Here is an 18,044-nt window from a genome sequence, read left to right as displayed (position 1 = left end):
GAAATGAAAAGCCGAACAACAACAATGCTGTTTCTTTAGAGAGTCTTAGCTTACATGTGTGTTTATTTCATATTTTCAGTTGTTTCTGTCAGGGTGGGTGTAGAAAAGAGGACTGTATGCAGGACTCCTTTGGGAGAAGACAGTGGATTTATTTACAGTGCGGTAAAGGTGCAACAGTTCAATAATATATACATACATAGTGATGGCTGCCCAGGTGCGGTCTCCTCCTTTTCCTCCTAGCAGTGCTCGTGGCCGTGAAGTGAAAACACACGTAGTGACTCCTTCCAAACAGTTATCCCAAGTGGCGGTCCAGCTCCCGTGATCTTCCTCTCCGTTTCCCTCCTGGTGGCAAACACACAAACAGTAACTAAACAATCCTCAGATCAACATAACTGCCACAAAAACCATCCGCGCTGCTCTACCGTGCTTCACACAATGATCCAGCGCAGACCGAAGCTCGATCGCCCTGTTAAGAAGGCAGCCCGGAGATGGCGGATAATTGGCTACAGCTGGTCGGCTCCGATCGACAACAGGTGCGGCCAGTCACTGCGCGGGAACACTCTCGGGAATGCTCGTCACCGCTCGGAGGTAAACAATCCCATTCCGAGAGAGAGAGAGGGAGAGGGGAATGGAGCGACATGCACACAATAACACATGGGCAGGCAGCCAGGCGAGGGCTGTCGGACCATGACAGTACCCCCCCTTTAACGGGAGCCTCCCGGCGACCGACCAAACTTGTCCGGGTGCTGCCTGCGGAATTCTCTCACCATAGCATCATCGAGAATAGCAGATCGCGGCACCCAGCAACGCTCTTCCGGACCATACCCCTCCCAGTCCACCAAGTATTGGAAGCCCCTACCGCGGCGCCTAGCGTCCATAATCCGCGTTATGGAATATGCAGGTGCGCCATCGATAATCCGGGCAGGTGGTGGGGACCCAGCAGGCGGGCACAACGGGCTGGTCCGGACTGATTTCACCTGAGAAACATGAAACACATCATGAATCCGCATATTGCGGGGCAAAGACAACCTCAACGTCACTGGATTGAGGACCGCCTGAACAGGGAAAGGTCCGATGAAGCGGGGACCCAGCTTTTTGGACTCAGTCCGAAGGGCAATGTACCTGGTCGAGAGTCAAACCCTCTGGCCAACCCGGTAAGCGGGCGCCTGAGCGCGGCGGCGGTCCGCCAAACGCTTGTTCCGTTCCGCCGTCCTAAGCAAAGCTGCCCTAGTTGCCTTCCAGGCGTGCCGACACCGACGAATATGATGTTGGACAGACGGCACGGCAAGCTCACCCTCCATGATCGACAGGAGCGGAGGTAGATAACCCAGGGAGGCTTCAAAAGGTGACACTCCTGTTGCGGTCGACGTACTGGCGTTGTGGGCATATTCAATCCAGGCCAACTGCTCGCTCCAAGAGGACTGGTTAGATGAGACGACACAGCGTAGCATGGCCTCCAGCTCCTGATTCGCCCTCTCAGCTTGACCATTTGTCTGCGGGTGAAAGCCAGAAGACAAACTGACCTGGGCCCCCAGTTCAGCACAGAACGCCTTCCACACCCGGGAAGTAAACTGGGGCCCTCGGTCCGACACAATGTCCTGGGGAATGCCATGTAAACGAAAAACATGCTGGACAAGGAGTTCAGCAGTTTCCAAAGCAGACGGGAGTTTAGCCAGGGCCACAAAATGGGCCGCCTTGGAAAAGCGATCAACAATGGTAAGTATGACGGTATTACCAGAAGATGGCGGCAAGCCGGTGACAAAGTCCACCGCTATGTGAGACCACGGACGGCTGGCGACAGCAAGTGGCCGTAACTGACCCGAGGGCAGAGAGGTAGGAACTTTGTTCTGAGCACAGATGGTACACGCAGCGACATACTCCTGGACGTCCTTCGCCAGAGCAGGCCACCAGAACAAGCGTTGTAAGAACGTGATGGTACGGTTCTTACCCGGGTGGCAGGAGAACCTAGCTGTGTGCGCCCAATGAATGACCTTGCCACGGACAGCTGTGGGAACATACTGTCGGCCCGCTGGGCCCAAACCGGGATCAGGTTCCAGTCGCAAAGCCTCCCCGATCAACTTCTCGATCTCCCACGTCACCGCACCCACCACACAGCTGGCCGGGATGATAGTCCTCTCCTCCTCCTCCCCCTCCCCACTGGGAGCAAACTGGCACGAGAGGGCATCTGGCTTGGTGTTACGCGACCCTGGCCTGTAAGTGACGACAAGATCAAAACGAGCAAAAAACAAGGCCCACCTGGCTTGCCGGGCGTTGAGGCGTTTGGCCGTCTGCAGATACGACAGATTCTTATGGTCCGTCCAGACCAGCACCGGATGCACGCTCCCCTCCAGCCAGTGGCGCCATTCTTCCAAGGCCAACTTGATCGCCAGGAGCTCCCGATCCCCGACATCATAATTACGCTCCGCCTGGGAGAGACGATGGGAGAAGAAGGCGCAAGGATGGAGTCTACCGTCCACCTGTTGGGAAAGGACAGCGCCCACACCAGAATTCGAGGCATCCACTTCCACAATGAAGGGTCGAGACAAATCTGCTTGAACGAGAATTGGGCCAGACGAGAACAACAGCTTCAGTCGCACAAAAGCCTGTTGGGCCTGGGGCGACCACACAAACTGCTGTTTAGGAGAAGTGAGAGCAGTCAACGGCAACACCACAGTGCTAAAGTTACGAATGAACTTACGGTAGAAGTTCGCAAAGCCCAAGAACTTTTGGAGCGCCTTCCAAGTCTTAGGCTCCGGCCACTCCACCACCGCCTTGACCTTAGCAGGATCTGCTCTCAACTGCCCCCGATCAATCACAAACCCCAGAAAAGACACAGTCGGGACGTGAAATTCACACTTCTCACCTTTGACGAACAGGCGATTCTCCAACAGCCGTTGAAGCACCAGCCTCACATGTTCAACATGCTCCTCACGAGTCTTGGAAAAAATGAGAACATCATCCAAGTACACAAAAGCAAAGTGGTTAATGAAATCCCGAAGCACGTCATTCACCATAGCCTGAAACACTGCCGGAGCATTGGTAAGACCGAAAGGCATGACCAAATATTCTAAATGGCCCAAGTGCGTATTGAATGCGGTCTTCCACTCGTCCCCTTCTCGAATACGAACCAGATGATAGGCATTGCGAAGGTCCAGCTTAGTAAAAATGGTGGCTCCCTGGAGCAACTCAAATGCAGACGCCAACAGAGGGAGAGGATATTTGTTCTTGATGGTTATCTTGTTGAGACCACGAAAGTCAATGCAGGGGCAAAGGGATTTGTCCTTCTTGTCGACGAAAAAGAATCCTGCCCCTAGTGGAGAAGTGGACAGTCGAATGATGCCAGCGGAGAGAGAGTCGGTAATATAGCGCTCCATGGACTCGCGCTCAGGCTTGGACAGGCTGTACAGGCGGCTGGTGGGCAGTGTAGCTCCTGGAAGCAAATCAATGCCACAATCGTAAGGTCGGTGAGGCGGAAGCGATGAGGCCAAACTCTTGCTGAACACTTTAGCTAGATCATGATATTCAGCCGGAACAACAGAGAGATCAGAAGCACGGACAGAGTCCTTCGCCACAGTCAGCGTCAGATTGGGAACAGCAGACCGTAAGCACTGCTTATGACACCACTCACTCCATCCCCCCCACACTACCCTGGGCCCAATCTATCTGAGGGTTATGACGTTGAAGCCACGGGTAACCCAACACTAATGGAGTATCAGGCGCCCTAAACAGAAACAAACTTATCTTTTCAACATGATTACCAGAAAGAACCAGCGTGATTTCATGCGTGCGATGCGTGACTTTGGCCAGTACTTCCCCATTGAGGGCAGACACATGTAAGAGAAGATGCAGAGAAACAAGCGGGACCCCCAATCTCCTGGCTAAAGTCTCGTCCATAAAGCTTTGTTCTGCGCCCGAATCCACTAGTGCGTTACAGGAATGAGTTATGGACTGAAAGATAAGCTTGGCGGGGCAGCTGAGGTGGGGTAACACATCTCCCGTCGCACCCATCAGTAGCCCCACCGCTACTGACGGGCCGAATCTTTTAGCCGGGACGGGCAAAAAGATTCTGCAAAGTGCCCCTTCTTTCCGCATGCAAAGCACTCACCCATCTGGCGTCTCTTCCTCCACCCTGGCCTGCTGAATCTAGCTCGCCACAGCTGCATCGGCTCCTCCCCCGTTTCCTCAAGCTCACGCTCTCCTTGTCCTCCCCCATCGGAAGAAGTGCTCAGCCAACCACCTGGGCTTCCAGTTGCCCGGCGGGCGTCCTCAGCCCACCCTCCGTACTCTCACATGTGGTCATCAAGGCTGATACACATATTAATCAAAGCATCCAATGATGTAGGTAAGTCTTTAGTGGCCAACTCACGTCTGAGTCTGTCATTCAGGCTATTGAGAAATGCCCCCCGAAGTGCTTTTTCCTCCCATCCAGTTTCCTCAGCCAAGATCCAAAAATCCACAGAGAAATCCGCCACACTCTTTTTGCCCTGTTTCAAAGAAAACAACCGGTGAGCAGCAGCATCCGGATTAGAACCTTTATCAAAAACACTGCGGAATTTGGCCAGAAAGTCAGGGTAAGACACATTGGGGTTGGAACGCAGCACTGCCTGAGCCCATTTCAGTGCTCTCCCAGTCATGAGTTGCACCATGAGGGCAATTTTGGCACCGTCGGTAGCATAAGCTTGAGTCTGTTGGCGAAAACTCAAACCGCACTGGGTTAAGAAGCCTCTACACCTATCCAAATCCCCCGAAAATTTTTCAGGCACAGGTAAGGTGTGCTCACGCATGGGTGGAGGCGGGGAGGGAGGAAGAGGGCAGGCGGCCGCAACGCTTAAGGAGGGCAACTGAGGTGAAACATTAGCTGCTGCTGGGCCAGGAGATTGCCACATACCTTTGAGTTCCGTTACTACCTAAAGCAGGGTGCCCTGTTCCTTAGAAATATGCTGAAGCATCTTCTCGTGTCGTTCCAATAGGTCCGCCTGAAGAGATAGCTCCCGTTGTACAGGATCGGAGTCCGCCGAGTCCAATGCTGGCTGGATCATTCTGTCAGGGTGGGTGTAGAAAAGAGGACTGTATGCAGGACTCCTTTGGGAGAAGACAGTGGATTTATTTACAGTGTGGTAAAGGTGCAACAGTTCAATAATATATATATATATAGTGATGGCTGCCCAGGTGCGGTCTCCTCCTTTTCCTCCTAGCAGTGCTCGTGGCCGTGAAGTGAAAACACACGTAGTGACTCCTTCCAAACAGTTATCCCAAGTGGCGGTCCAGCTCCCGTGATCTTCCTCTCCGTTTCCCTCCTGGTGGCAAACACACAAACAGTAACTAAACAATCCTCAGATCAACATAACTGCCACAAAAACCATCCGCGCTGCTCTACCGTGCTTCACACAATGATCCAGCGCAGACCGAAGCTCGATCGCCCTGTTAAGAAGGCAGCCCGGAGATGGCGGATAATTGGCTACAGCTGGTCGGCTCCGATCGACAACAGGTGCGGCCAGTCACTGCGCGGGAACACTCTCGGGAATGCTCGTCACCGCTCGGAGGTAAACAATCCCATTCCGAGAGAGAGAGAGAGAGGGAGAGGGGAATGGAGCGACATGCACACAATAACACATGGGCAGGCAGCCAGGCGAGGGCTGTCGGACCATGACAGTTTCCCTCCACGGCTAAATAAATCGGTTTCAGTAATGCACTGATATACAAGAATGGACATAAGGGGCTTCTTTCAAAGAAAAAACTCTGGTAGTATTTTATATATTATGCTTTGTATGTTGTTCAGTATATTCCTATGCAAAACAAGAGGAACTTCAATACACAGCAGTATATTCACAGTTTAAACCAGATATTTACATACACTTTATGGAAAACACAAGAACATTTTTTTAATGTACAACATCAATTTAGAGTAAACTTGTTTTTTTTTTGATAAATAAATATTGAAATATCTTTTGAATTAGTTAAATGTCAGAATAAAGAGAGACAGAGCTGTCTATTTTTTTATCACTTTCATCAAATTTAGGAGTACATATACACTAAGTTTATTGTTAATTAATAAGAAAACTCCAGACGATTCCATTCTGAGCTGAAGAAGCTTCTGATAGGTTAGTAGAGTCTATGTGAGTAAATTGGTGGCACAGCTGTGGATGCACATAAGGCAAAACGGGAGCCTGTTTCTTTGACATGGGAAAATCAAGAGATGTCAACCAAAACACCAGGAAAAGAATTGCGGAGCTCCATAAATGTGGCTCAATTTTATATACAATTTGGTGCCATTTATAATTAAGAAATACAGATAGTTTTTCTCTTTACTCTTAAAGTTAACAAATATGTTTTTTATATCTATCAATCTAAAAAAATAAACATTTAGACTGATTTGATGTTACAATTAAAAAAGTCTTTGTGTTTTGATCTGAAGAGTATGTAAATATCTGGTTTCAACTGTATATTTGATGATGTTGGTGTTTGGCTTGATTGTCAGCACAAAGAGGGAGAGAGAGGAACAGAGAGGAACAGAGAGGGAGATGGAGAATGAGGACAGAACAGAGATGGAACAAGAGCAGGTGAGACACACATGTTAGTCAAATGGTTGTTTACCAAAAGTATCAACGTATCATAGGTACTCATGTATCTCGTACCTAGTGTTTCTTTTTAGGTTTGTTATTTTTCAAATTCTATATTTATGAAGTTATGCAGGCTTGTTTGCACAACAAGGCTAAATAATTATATAAACTTTTCTCAATCTAAACAGTGTACTTTGGTAGAATTAAAAAATAAGTGTAGTGCAGGTCTATGATGATTTTTAGTGCTACTATCATCTAGTTTTGATTCTGGTTCTGTCTTGGATAAGTCCTCAGTAGTCCTGATTTTGAACTGTTGTAGTCCCCCCCCCCCCCCCCCCCCCCACCAATCCCACATGCATAATACCCTTTAGGGCTAAGCCCCGGGTGTATCAAATGTCTGCCTCCGCCTCTGCTCCAAACCATCAACGTGTCTTTTAGACCCCATTCCTACAAAACTGCTCAAAGAAGTCCTGCCATTAATTAATTCTTCGATCTTAAATCTGATCAACCTATCTCTAATAATCGGCTATGTACCACAGGCCTTCAAGCTGGCTGTAGTTAAACCTTTACTTAAGAAGCCATCTCTAGACCCAGCAGTCTTGGCTAATTATAGGCCAATATCCAACCTTCCTTTCATATCAAAAATCCTTGAAAGAGTAGTTGTCAAACAGCTAACAGATCATCTGCAGAGGAACGGCTTATTTGAAGAGTTTCAGTCAGGTTTCAGAGCTCATCACAGCACAGAAACAGCTTTAGTGAAGGTTACAAATGATCTTCTTATGGCCTCTGACAGTGGACTCATCTCTGTGCTTGTCCTGCTAGACCTCAGTGCAGCATTCGATACTGTTGACCATAATATCCTATTAGAGCGATTAGAACATGCTGTAGGTATTACAGGTACTGTGCTGCAGTGGTTTGTATCATATTTATCTAATAGACTTCAATTTGTACATGTAAATGGAGAGTCCTCTTCACACACTAAGGTCAATTATGGAGTTCCACAGGGTTCAGTGCTGGGACCAATTCTGTTTACATTATACATGCTTCCTCTAGGCAGCATAAATTTTCACTGCTATGCAGATGACACCCAGCTCTATCTGTCCATGAAGCCAGATAACACACACCAATTAGTTAAACTGCAGGAATGTCTTAAAGACATAAAGACCTGGATGGCCGCTAACTTTCTGCTTCTTAATTCAGATAAAACTGAGGTTATTGTACTCGGCCCTGAAAAGCTTAGAAATATGGTATCTAACCAGATTCTTACTCTGGATGGCATTACCTTGGCCTCCAGTAACACTGTGAGGAACCTTGGAGTCATTTTTGACCAGGACATGTCCTTCAATGCACATATTAAACAAATATGTAGGACTGCGTTCTTCCATTTGCGCAACATCTCTAAAGTTAGAAATATCCTGTCTCAAAAACTAGTTCATGCATTTATTACTTCCAGGCTGGACTACTGCAATTCGTTATTATCAGGATGTCCTAAAAACTCCCTGAAAAGCCTTCAGCTAATCCAAAATGCTGCAGCAAGAGAGTACTGACAGGGACTAGAAAGAGAGAGCAGATTTCTCCTGTTTTGGCTTCCCTTCATTGGCTTCCTGTTAAATCCAGAATTTAATTCAAAATCCTGCTCCTCACATACAAGCTCTTAAATAATCAGGCCCCATCTTATCTTAATGACCTTGTAGTACCATATCACCCTATTAGAGCACTTCGCTCTCGCACTGCAGGCCTACTTGTTGTTCCTAGAGTATTTAAAAGTAGAATGGGAGGCAGAGCCTTCAGTTTTCAGGCCCCTCTTCTGTGGAACCAGCTTCCAGTTTGGATTCGGGAGACAGACACTATCTCTACTTTCAAGATTAGGCTTAACACTTTCCTTTTTGCTAAAGCATATAGTTAGGGCTGGACCAGGTGACCCTGAATCCTCCCTTAGTTATGCTGCAATAGACGTAGGCTGCCGGGGATTCTCATGATGCATTGAGTTTTTCCTTTCCAGTCACCTTTCTCACTATGTGTCAATAGACCTCTCTGCATTGAATCATATCTGTTATTAACCTCTGTCTCTCTTCCACAGCATGTCTTTTATCCTGTCTTCCTTCTCTCACCCCAACTGGTCGCAGCAGATGGACGCCCCTCCCTGAGCCTGGTTCTGCCGGAGGTTTCTTCCTGTTAAAAGGGAGTTTTTCCTTCCCACTGTCGCCAAAGTGCTTGCTCATAGGGGGTCATATGATTGTTGGGCTTTTCTCTGTATCTACTGTACAATATAAAGCACCTTGAGGCGACTGCTGTTGTGATTTGGTGCTATATAAATAAAATTGAATTGAATTGAATTGAATTGCATTGAACATGATCTCTAGCAGGAGCATGAAAGACAGTATGAAACAGAAAACATGAAATCAAATCATGAGAAACACTAGAACCTGACGTGACATAGAGGGAAAGAAAACAGACCAAGACTGAAGAAAAACTCAAACTAAACTCAAGGCAAACAAATAATAATCCTACAACTCTAAATATTTTCTCAAGAGATAACATAAGAACTCAAAACCTAAACTGAGAAACTGTCAAAACCCTTAATCCTACCCCAAAAAGAAAGTGGATTAGCCCACACAGAAAAACAATCGTTCTCTTACTTTTTGCACATTATTTAAATTTAACCTTTGAATTACACAGTTGGGTAGCATTATTTTTGTTTGCCTGTTTGTGTGTAACATGAAGTTATTGTAATTCTCATGTTTACGCTTGACTGAAGAGGCAGTCAGAATCCCCTCTGTGGTACACTGCCTTACAGAATGAAAGTGAAAGTAAGTCAGGCATTAAACTCCTTTTCAAGAAATCACATGATCCTGAGTGAAAATGAAAGTGTTCATCTAACAGTATAAAAGGGGTGTTACCAATCCCCGCTGCACTACACTATTTGAAGAATCTTACTGCCAATAGTGCAGAAGCAGAAAAAGTTAGACGGGCAGATCTCTTCTGTAACGGTAGGTTGTTTAATACTTGTTTTTTTCATTCTTTCTGTCTGTACAGTCTGATATATGCGTTGTCATTGAACCTTAAAGCTTTCACAGATAAAAACAATACAGAGTTATCTGATGCATCAGCACAGTCCGGTAGTCGTTTGGCACTGGGGTGCGAGAGTTCAGGCTCGGGTGAAATTTATGGTTTTCAGGGTCTTTATCGGTTTTTATTGTTATTTTTTTATTGTTTTTATCGTTAATTCAGTTTCCCTGGGTCTTTTCCCGTGTGTTATGAATAAATCTTTTATTTTTTTTGGTAACGGTGCTGGTTTTATTTGTTGTACTGTTGTTGTAACCATGCCTGTCAGACCATGACAGTTTCTTCTGCCCTGTGTTGAAATGTCTTTAATCCTCAGAAAACATTTGTACACTAAATAATCAAATTAGGCAAATTACTGTAAAAGCTGTACAACAAATCACAGAAACCTGAGTAAAATTGAAAGTGGTCAACTAACAGTTTGTACAGCACCAAAGGTGAACTACACTGCCTTACAGATTAAAAGGAATTGAGGCACTAAACACCTTTAAATAAGGTTACATGATCCTGAGTGAAAACAAAAGTGTTCATCTAAAAGTAGTAGAGGAGTGGTCAGACAGCCTGCTGCACTACACTGCCTGAAGAACTGAAAGGTAGTGATTTACAGCAGCGGTCCCCAACCCCCGGGCCTCGGACCAGTACTGGTCCATGAGTCGTTTGGTACCGGGCCGCGAGAGTTGAGGCTCAGGTGTGAAATGTATGCTTTTCAGGGTTTTTATCGGTTTTCAGCGTTATTTTGTTATCGTTTTTATCGTTAACTCGGTTTTCCTGGGTCTTTTCACGTGTGTTATGAATAAATCTTCTTTTTTTCGGTACCGGTACTAGTTTTATTTTGTTGTATTTATCCGCGACACCTTAAAGGCCGGTCCGTGAAAATATTGGTGGGCATAAACCGGTCCGTGGCGCAAAAAAGGTTGGGGACCGCTGATTTACAGCAGTAGTACAACAGAAAATTGTTGAGTTTTTGTTTCAGCTACTGGCTGAGCCACATTTTGCTTGTCCCCAGCCTCCATCAAAAGTTCTGCTGGAGGTGCTAGTCGGTCCAGTAGCTTCCCCACCACCTGATCCTACTCACCACCAGATGGTGATCAGCTGACAGCTCAGCTACTCTCTTCAACCAAGCGTGCAGAACATATGGCAACAGAGCCAATGACATAATTACAAATTTGATTTCTGACCCGTGACCCAGTTTGTCCTGGTGCCATGTGCACTTATGGATAATGTTAAAACATGGTGTTTGTTATTGTATTGACACTTGCATGGACCCACATGTTTTAGGTCACAGGGCTGCAAAGTATGAAAATCATGCACAGTGCTTTGTTTATTTGCTTTCTATTGCTTAATTTTTTGAAAGTGCTCAAATTGTTTGTGAGATGAAGGGGAGAGGCAGAGAGTTTGTAGTCTTTTTCAAAATGTGAAATATTAAACTGTCTTTGGGGCATAAATAGTTATATATTTTCCTCTCATTGCTTTCAGGGAGAAACCGACTGAATAACCTGGAGCAAATGTTGGATGACAAATTCTGTATCAACAATGAAGGTAAAATATATGAAACAGAAATATTGTTCTTTGGAGATATCGCGTTTGCAAAAAAATGTGTTTACATGTGTATTTTTTCTCTCTTTATCATCATTTGTAAAACAGGAAAACAACGATGAAGATTTAGCTGTTGAGCTATACTGTGAGGAAGTAAATGACCCTCCATCAGCACCATGTTCTACCTGCTGGGATGACTGTCAGCAGATTGTTGCAGGAGGTAAAAGTTAGCTTTATGCTTTTTATTGATACAGCAGAAAGACACGATATGATGTGAGGTCTGTAAATGAATCATAAACAATATTGCCAATATTACTATTATTATCCCCACAGTTCCTTGTCGTCATGTGAAGACAACAGTGATTAATATCAGCAGTGAGTTAGTGTCTCAGCATGTGGACACTCCTGCTGGTGAAAGTGAGAACTACACAGTGATTACATGCATCGAGGAAGAAACTGAACAAGAGTCGACAGACATGAACAGCTCAGAGCCAGACAACCTGAAAACGGATGAAGAAAAGTCCAGCCAGGCTCCTGAAGATATGAAGGATGAAAACAAAGGTCAGTCTGTTACTTGTTTACACAAGTAAATGTTAACACCAATTACAAAAAAGTTGGTATACTGGTTAAAACGTAAATAAAAACAGGATACAACAGAAAGCAATAAATTTTAATTCCTATATCAACAGTGAAACACCTGGAGAGCTTATTGGAAGAACTGGGCTTGAAGCAGTATTACAGGGGGAAGCTATCACTAAAAAGAATACTTGAGATTGACATGAGGACCATCACTGATATACCTGTCAACTGTAAATCAGACCTTCCATGGTATTTTCTAAAAAAGGTAATGATGTTTAATGTCACTGCTAGGAATGTGAAATGTACCTCAGTGCCTGAATCAAACAGTGATGATAAATCAGGAACTAAAAAGTTCAATCTTAAAAATCGGGTCAGGAGTCAAAAAAAAGGCAACATGGTGAACCCCCTCGACGTAATCACTGCTCTCTTTCTGTGTTCTGATGGTTTTCTACAGCAGGAAATGGCACTAAAAATGTCCATGTGTCAGTTCTCTGTCCCTCTGCTGCTTCCCAATTGTGACACAGGACAGTGCACATTCATGTTGTGGGCCATGAGAGACATTGTTAAAAAGTACAGACCTCAGTCTCTTTCACAGTCAAAGGGCTTCATTGAAGAAAGAATCGTTCTCTCTGAACTTCCAATGGTCTCTTTTGTCAGACTGGGTGAGTGCTCCTTGTCCAAGTCAGAGATTCTCAATAAGCTTCTGAGCAATGATCAGCAATACCACAACACCTTTGTTCACCACAACATGGAGTGTGGTGACAGTCCAAGAAGAATTTCCAACGGACTGACTGAAATTACTTGGTATCTTCCTTGTGGAAACACAAACATTGACATTTTCAGTCAGCCAGTGGCTGTAGCTAACCTTCGTGGGGACATTGCTTCATTTGAAACACAATACTCCTTTTTGTGTCAGACATCTGCAGCAGTTTTTGTTTTCTTTGAGCATTTGGATTCTGAGTCTGACTCTGTGATCAGTCTACTTAAAAGCCAACACCACAAAGCACAGATCTTTATGGTGGGAAACTATGAGAGAGAAAGCTTCAATTTAGATGCTTTGGAAAAAGTAGCAACTGAGTTGGATCTAACTGAAAACAACATCATTATTAAGACAAAGGAGAAAAATGATGCAGACTTTGTAAAAGATTTGAGGAAAACTGTCAGAAATGTGGTTGAGAAATCAGAGCTGAAGATGAAAATAGAGAAGATGGTGGATGTTGCCCATGAACTGGGAATCCTGGTTGATGAAGATGCTCCAGAGTGCCAGACTGCAAAGAAAAATGCAAAAACCATCACTGCAGGGATTCAAGACATCCATATATACAAAGAAGATGAGCTTCCCCGACAAGGACAAATATGGAAAACACTGACATGCTTAGAGAAGGAAGAGTTTCGACTTCGACATGTTGGGTCTAAAAATGTAGAAGATTACAAAAGTGATCTTCAAGAACAGAAAGAAGAACTGCGAAAAAAGCAGAACTCTTATGAGATATCAACAGCTATGACAAACTTCATCACGGGGATATCAAGCCGAGGAACAGAGAGGTTTTATTTCCTGAAATGGATGCGAATGAACCTCGATAATGTGTCTCGTATAAAACTGTGTGAACTCAGGGAGAAATATAAAGAAAAATGTGAAAACTCTGAAAACAAAGAGGAGATCAAAGAAATTGACAGACAAATTTCCAACAGCTCACTGGGGATTGAACACTTCTTCCGTGAAATGGGTCAGATCTATGAAGCTTCACTGTCCCTTCCAGAAACAGACCTAGTACGTCAACAATTGCAGCATCTGCCCAAACTGTGTGCAGAGTTGTTGCTTGATGGATTTCCTCTTGAGCTCGTAGATGGAGATGCATCCAACATCCCTCTCAGATGGGTGAGTGATGTTCTCTCTCAGCTCAGTGACCTGGTGTCTCCAAACAGAAAGATACGAGTAGTCACAGTTCTTGGAGTTCAGAGCACAGGAAAGTCCACTCTCCTTAACACCATGTTTGGAGTGCAGTTTGCAGTCAGCAGTGGTCGATGTACTCGAGGTGCCTTTATGTTGCTCATCAAAATCAGTGAAAACTTCAAAAACGTCCTGAACTGTGACTTCATGGTGATCATTGACACTGAGGGCTTAAAGTCACCAGAACTTGCACAACTGGACAACAGCTATGAGCACGACAATGAGCTTGCTACACTTGTTGTTGGGCTGAGTGATGTCACCATAGTGAACATTGCAATGGAGAATTTAATTGAAATGAAGGACATCCTACAAATAGTTGTGCACGCTTTTCTCAGGATGAAGGAGGTGGGCAAAAAGCCTAAATGTCATTTTGTTCACCAGAATGTGTCGGATGTTTCAGCCCATCAGAAGAACTTACGAGATAGGAAACTGCTCCTGGATCAGTTAAATGAGATGACTCAAGCAGCAGCCAAAATGGAAAAGAAAGAGGAGAACAAGAGCTTCACTGATGTGATGGAGTACAGTCCAGACACTGGGAACTGGTACATTCCTGGACTCTGGAATGGAAACCCACCAATGGCACCAGTTAATGCAGGATACAGTGAGGCTGTATACGAGCTCAAGAAAAACATCATCCAGCTACTGGGAAACTGTGAATCATCTGCTAATGATATCATGGAGTTTAAAGAGTGGGTGAAAAGTCTGTGGAATGCAGTAAAGCATGAAAACTTCATCTTCAGCTTCAGAAACAGCCTCGTAGCTGATGCATACATGAAGCTCTGCACAGAGTTCAATAAATGGGAGTGGGAGTTCAGAAAAGAAATGTACACCTGGGTAAGAGATGCAGAAACAAAAATTTCCAATTTTGGTACCATTGCAGCAAAATCTGAAACATCTGACATGAGAGAATTTCTCAGATCTTTGAAAAGTGAAGCCTCCACAGTGCTGTCTGCATGGGAGACAAAGATTCTGGACAATCTGACACAATATTTCAAGCAAACAGAGGGTCATGTGTATCTGGTTGAAGGATACAAAGAGGAATTCTCAAACAGTGCAAAGGTCCTTCGCCGTGAAATAGAAAGTGGTGCAATGTATCAGCTTAAAGCAGCAGCAGGAATCAGACAGGGAATGACAGAAATTAATAAAATCAAAGAAAGCCACAGAAAAGAAATTGAAAAAGCTGTGCGTGCATTAATTGATAAATGTCGAAAGAAAAAAGTCCAAATGACAGACGAAGAGTTGGATAAAGAGTTTGAGAAGATGTGGAGGGAAACTTTACAAAAACTTTCTTTCTCTGAACAAAAAACCTCGAATGTCACAGACAGAGTGTCCTACTGTCTGAGAGAAAATCTGAAACACAGGGGGGGGCGTGCAAATGAGTTATTAAGTGAAAAGAGTCTGAAAAGTTGTGGAAACGAGTCATTCAAATATACAGCTGAAGGATGGTTCAACAAATTTAAACACACAGCAAACAAGTTACTTGTCCGTCAGGATCACATAAAGGCTGCACAACATCTGGCTGACAGCATCATAGATATTTGCACAGACTTTGTGAATAAACGAGTGAAAAGCAAAAACAATTACCATGACACTTACATTCAAGAGATCCTCCACATGATTGATGTGACTCTCCAAAACAATCAAGATGTCAAGATAAATACTGAGTTTGAAGTTTCTCTAAAACAGCACATCTGTGGATTTGCAGCCAGAGAGTTTCAGAAAATGTACGAAGATTTCATAGAAGAAAATGATCCGTACAGATGTCTGATTAAAAACAAGGAAAGGTTTCATGAGGACTTCAAAGATGTGTTTCATGAACGAGACCAGTGTCAGAAGAAGGCAGAAGAATTCACAAATCGATGTTTGAAGCCTGCTGTTGAAGACTTTGTTAATCGCTCCCTGGGTCCTGATATCATTGATGAAATGAGGAAACTCGAGCAGTTCAGCACAAGAATGTCCTTCCAGTATTCAATTTTACTGGATTTGCTCTCCAAGGAGGATTTTCAAAACTATGTGAGCTACATTCGCTCATATAAGAAATATGTAAAGACAGGGATACTTGAACAAATAAAGAAGCACTTCTCAAATGAGTTGACCGTTTTTGAGTTTGAGGAGCGACATTTACGGTCATGTATTGACAGCATAAATTCTGCCATTGAAAAGGCCAAAACCAGAGAGAGTGAGGATTTGAAGGCTTTTGTTGAAGAAATTTGTAAAGAACTTGGTGATAAACTGGTCATTTCCCAGGATGCTCTTGGTGCTTTCATGATACTGAACAATGCTGACAAGGAACAGTTTGCTGACTGGCTCACAACATCTGTGAATGACATGACAGAAACTCTCAGAAATGAGTTTAAAGAATCTACATTTGAAAAGAAACTACAACATCTCTGTGTAGAGCCTCAGGATGAGCTTTTTAGCCAGCTGATTGGTTGTGGCAAACAGTGTCCATTCTGCAAAGCTCCCTGTGATGCAGGAGGAAAAGCCCATACTGAGCACTTTGTTTCACTGCACAGGCCACAGGGTCTGGGTACATACAGGAAGTCTGCAACAGGTATACTTGTCACTGAGTTATGCTCGTTCAATGTGAAAAGTGACAGAACATTTCACTGCAGTGAAACAAAACATGAACCACACCCTTATAAGGATTACAAGGACATTTTTAAAGACTGGAAAATTCAACCAGACGAGAGCCTGGAGGCATCAGACTACTGGAGATATGTTATGAGAAAATACAACAGTAGATTTGCCAAAGAATATCAAGCAGTACCTGCTGTCATTCCAGAAGCTTGGAAAAAATAAAGAAAAAACAGGCAGAAAAAAGTCTCAAAGAATCATTTTACATCAAGTAACTTTCCAATTCAGGGTTGTGGGGATGACTGGAGCCTTACAGGAGAAAATTGCACAGATATAGTATTTGTAGTATGTGTGTGTGTGTGGTGGAGGTGGGGGGTTTATTCATGGCACTATAGTAGACACTGGGAAAATGCATGTAATCGTTGAATAATTATTTTCTTTAAATTATTAAATAGATATGATATGTGATATATACATATATGTTATTGATTGATTTTGTTTTTTGCCAGATATTCACAATTTTGTTTCGAATGACTTAAATAGAAAAGGAAATAAAAAAAGAGACTCAATATATAATTTTTACTTCTGTGAGGATTATGGTTCAAATTTTTAATTGTTTAGTGTTTAGATCATGTTAGTATAAACATTTTCTTTATTCCTTTGAGTATGTGACTTTGTTTTGCAGAATTTAGAATGAGCTTTTCTTTTACTGACATATCTGATCTTACACAAACTTTTTAAAGGACTTACGGGATTCATTTTCTATCTGATGAGAGCAACAAATTGAGTTATGTCTATTTGTCACAGTTTTTGAGTCTTTGCCATTGTAAAGTGTTAAGTAACGGGACACATGATCTCAGTCATGTGTATGTGTTGTTTTGATTTGTATGAGTTTTAATGTGTTGGCGTTAAATAAACTAAATTCATCCCCAAATATATGACAATGAAGCTTCCAATGTGTGTGTCCACATACATCTGGACTAGTAAACACTGGTCACAGTTCAGGTCAGAACCTTCCCTTACAGACAGATCGACACTAAAACTGAATGGTAAAATACCCCCAGCAACAAATTCCTGTACTATAGAGGGCCAGATATGACAAAATGAAATAATTAAATATGCCATTAATTAATTATATAAATGTTTCAATAATTAATTTAATGCTAATTTATTTCATTTAAAACATTGAATAAATCATTTACTTGTTTTCAATTTTATTTATTTAATTCATTATGTAGTTAATTAATTATTGAGACATTTATGAATTATTTAATTATGTATTTATTTAATTCATTTTGGCACTTCAGCACTAACTGGCTCTCTTTCCTCATTCAAACGCTGCAGCATGGTGTATGTGCCATTCCACCTCCCACAGGAGCTTTAGATGTGGTCTGCCCATCTGCTGCTGCATTTGGCAGAGCTTCTTTGCTGTTGTGCTAGACCAGAAATAGTTTACTATCTTCTGAGCCTTACCTCTGAGCTCCTCAAGTCCAGGTGTGTTATCAATTGATTTTCTGACAATTAGCTTCAAAGTATGTGCAATGGACTTTGTGTGGCACACTTTCAATATTTTCCAACATGAAATCATGTTTGGTGCTGCATCTGTGACAAAGCATCTGACCTTATTTTGGATGCCCCACTCCTCCATCAAAGCTTTCTTCACCTCAGCAATATTTTCTGCTGTATGTGTCTTAGGAAAATGTCCCACTCCTAGCAACACTGTGGACAGTGTATCCTGTTCATTAACAAAATGACAGGTCACAGCTAAGAACCCATCC

General features: G+C 43.5%; 1 pseudogene across 1 annotated transcript; it reads left to right on the top strand.

Annotated features, from left to right (window-relative positions):
- The first annotated feature begins 9,480 nt into the window (after positions 1–9,480).
- On the top strand, positions 9,481–16,820 carry LOC146391019 (interferon-induced very large GTPase 1-like; annotated as a pseudogene). The gene is made up of 5 exons (XR_014799874.1): positions 9,481–9,550; positions 11,100–11,162; positions 11,268–11,379; positions 11,493–11,720; positions 11,849–16,820. The product of XR_014799874.1 is annotated as an interferon-induced very large GTPase 1-like (transcript).
- The last annotated feature ends 1,224 nt before the right edge of the window (positions 16,821–18,044 follow it).

This window comes from Perissodus microlepis, chromosome 3 (assembly GCF_051167445.1).
Source record: "Perissodus microlepis isolate ML-2025 ecotype Zambia chromosome 3, ASM5116744v1, whole genome shotgun sequence".
Classification (NCBI taxonomy): Eukaryota; Metazoa; Chordata; class Actinopteri; order Cichliformes; family Cichlidae; genus Perissodus; species Perissodus microlepis.
Note: the sequence above shows the minus strand (reverse complement) of the source record. Positions and strands in the feature narration are given on the sequence as shown.